This window comes from Leptinotarsa decemlineata, unplaced genomic scaffold (assembly GCF_025532065.1).
Source record: "Leptinotarsa decemlineata unplaced genomic scaffold, Ldec_3_MD MMD2_tig00001719_RagTag_RagTag, whole genome shotgun sequence".
Lineage (NCBI taxonomy): Eukaryota > Metazoa > Arthropoda > Insecta > Coleoptera > Chrysomelidae > Leptinotarsa > Leptinotarsa decemlineata.
In genome coordinates, this window is record NW_027412569.1 from 9,017,370 (window position 1) to 9,020,850 (window position 3,481).

Sequence of the window (3,481 nt, forward strand, 5' to 3'; positions counted from 1 at the left end):
GTTCAATTTACATGATGAAAAGTCATCATTCAAGAAGCTTCTAGGAGATATGCTGAAATGTATACTCAACGGCGGCTTCCTTCACTTAGAATATTTGCTCGACTTCATCAACGATTACAAGAATATGGTTCATTCGACAAAAGAACGCAGGATTGTGGTCGCCATCGAGAAGTACGAACACCACAGCTTGAGGAAGCAGTACTTAATTTGATTGAAGTACCAGTACTAGAAAGATTGCTTTCCAGCTAAATGTTGATCATATGACGGTATTTCGAATTTTAAAGGAACAACTGTTATACCCTTACCATCTGCAACGAGTACAGGCACTGTTACCGCGAGACTTTCCGAACCATCTTGAATTTTGCAATTGGATGCTGGAAATGATTAGAAGAAATTGTGACTTTCTGAAGACGATAGAATTCACAGACAAATGTAGTATTTCTCGGGACAAGATTATTAATTTTCATAATTACCACATATGGACTGATGAAAACTTTCACGCTATTGTCGAAACTAACCATCAAGAACAGTTTTCTGTTAACGTATGGCTCGGAGTTATTGGGGATGATTTAATTGGGTCTCATTTTCTTCCTCCTCGATTAAATGGTGAGGCATACGTTCAATTTTTGAGAGAAGTGCATCCAGTACTGCTGGAGGGAGTTCTTTTGGTCGTCAGAAGGGATATGTTTTTTATGCATCATGAGGCTCCCGCATATTTCAGTCAAGTAGCACTGAAACATATGCAAATCAGTGGATAGGTCGAGGAGGACTACAGAACTGGCTCGCTCGATCCCCGGATCTCAATGCTCTCGATTTCTCTATTTGGGGCCATTTACAGCATTGGGTTTATCGTACTCCTGTTCGCGATGTAGAGGACTTAAGAAACCGCATCATCGATGCGTGCAGGGTAATCAGAGATACTCCAGGAATATTTGAGCGAATACGTAGCTAAATGCGCCGACGTCCAGACGCATGCGTAATGTCTGAAGGTAGACTTATTGAACATTTACTATGATTTCTACATTTTGTGCGATTTGTTATTAATGAATTAGTTTTGTTTATTACCCTTCAATCGTTTAATGCAGGTATTAACTACAAAATAACAATAATTCCAATTCGCATTTATGACGATCTCTGTAGTAAAATAATTTTTTGCTGCGAACTGTTTTTTTTTGGGCAAAAAACCCAAAATACATTTTTTGTTTAGAATGAAACATGCTATCGAAAATAAATTTTCAAATGGTAAACATATAATAAGACAAAAAGTTACATTGGAAATAAATTTTAGGGGTTGCGTTTTCCAGCCCTTACAACCATAGGTTTAACCAAATGAATTACTGGATAAGCGTCTTTTTGGTAGTACAAAACGTCAGGTTAATTTCAATATTGTAACTTTTTCAGGGCTTGTGAAAAAATTGTTATACAAATTTTATGTACCCCCTTTAAGGGGCTGTATCTTAACAAGGGATGCTCCAATGAAGTTTCTTTATATGAAAAATGCTATCTTTTTTTCGATGAGGAACCACCTCCTTAAACGTTTTACACTTATTCAGTTACACTCTGTATATCTCATTATTAATTTTGTAAACCTCACATTGGCAGAATTATCCATAAATCACCACAATTTGTGGTCAACTATTAAACTCTACAAATATTAGTAAATGAGCTTTTCCATTTACCTAGAAAGCTATTCCTTCCACTTGTCCAATCATTTGCTCTGGAGCCAAACTCAATTTCTTCCAATATACTACTTATCGTTTTCCTGGAACCTTTCCTGAAATGTTACTTCTGTAGTAATCATGTTTATTCTTCTACAATTACTACAGTCATTTAGAGCTTTCTTTTAGAACTTCATTGCAAATTCTTATATTTCCATTTCTTCTTAATAATTTTCGTAAGAAATTGGTCCATTTCCTTGTATGTCTTTCTCTTTCCATCATTCTTGAAAATTGTTCTTTTTTAGTTACATTTTTTTTGATACCAGGGTAGGTCTAGACCAACTGTTAGTTTTCCATTAAACTTTTTGATTTATTGAAACTTATCAATAATGTATTCTGTGAAGTTTAGACAATAGTTCTTTCAACATACCCGAATATTATTACAAATGTCTAAAGTTGTAAAAAACGTAGTGTGTTTCTGTTAAGAATAGAGATACATTCATTGGCTAATAGCTATACCCTCGTATAGTAAATTGTTACAATTTCGCGGAGCTGTATTGTAGTTTTCCAATTAAGCATAGCCTCGTGAAAAATTGACCCGTAGAATTCACGGCAGATGCTAGTATTGTTTTGAAATGGGAGTATTTCGAGATTCAGTTTCATCAGACGTGTTTACAACATTGTTATCTTTGTAGACCAGATGTAGCAATTAACAACAATATTTTAATTGAGAAATTGAAACAGCATCGTTTTCAGATGCACACGCATTGTTTGAATTATTATAAATAATGAGTTTGTGCAACGAGATGAGGACATTCAACTGGATTGTTGACCTTTTTAACTGGGCGAGAGAAAAATCAGGTCAGTCTATTTTCACACCAGTTCAAATTGAATTATTTATATTCATTTATTTCCTCAGGTCACCATATCACAGTATACAGTAAATCATAACTTATGACCTCTTCCAGAATGAAAAAGCTTCATCTTTTAAAGAAGATTAATAACGATGACGGACCTATACCATACTATATAGCTTGTTAAAATAAAATAATGTTGTTGGCTTTACTGATTACTACATAAGGACATATTGCAAAAATTAATTTACAATATAGGTTTTATATAAACATATATTGTAAAATAATAGATAAGGCAATAGATAAGGTTGGTATACCTATATGGGTGGTACGCCTGGATGGTTTACCTGTATGGGATACCTATTAGCATAAATAGGGTTAGCTCGCATTAGTTTCTAGTTTTAACCTTCTTCTTTGAAGATGATCACTTGGTGATCGAAACACGTGTCGAGGTGTTAAAAATAACGATTTGGTGTTGGGAAAAAACTCCAGTAATATTCATTACTACACCAAAGGTTCCAAACAGTGCATCATAAGAATCTTTTTATTATTATAGTATATTCTTATTCTTATTATTATTCTTTCTTTCAACTTTCTTCATATAAAATCATATCTTCAAAAGCCATGCTGAAAGTGTCCATCACAAGTAAACATAGTTTGAAGGTTCATAAAGAAAACAAGTTCTGTGTCACTTCTAATTCAACTTCTTTGTCAAACTTTGATCATTTTCCGTTGTCAAAATCAACCGTAACATTTCCCCACGTCAGATACGCGGATTCCAGCGCTGACCTGACTGACCAACACTTCCGAAATCCCGCCTCTTTTATAAATAACAAGCAAAAAGACCGATAAGGCCCTCATGAAGTATATCTCCGTAGCCGGAATATATATAGCACCATACGAGGGTGGGGGCGCGGATTTGCCACCCCCGACAGTACTCCGGACGGCATGATAAGACTCCGGGGGCTA

General features: G+C 35.2%; 1 long non-coding RNA gene across 1 annotated transcript; it reads left to right on the forward strand.

Annotated features, from left to right (window-relative positions):
* Positions 1–2,328: 2,328 nt before the first annotated feature.
* On the forward strand, positions 2,329–2,723 carry LOC111513936 (uncharacterized). Its single transcript, XR_002723285.2, has 2 exons — positions 2,329–2,519; positions 2,578–2,723. It is a non-coding gene; the product is annotated as an uncharacterized lncRNA (long non-coding RNA).
* The last annotated feature ends 758 nt before the right edge of the window (positions 2,724–3,481 follow it).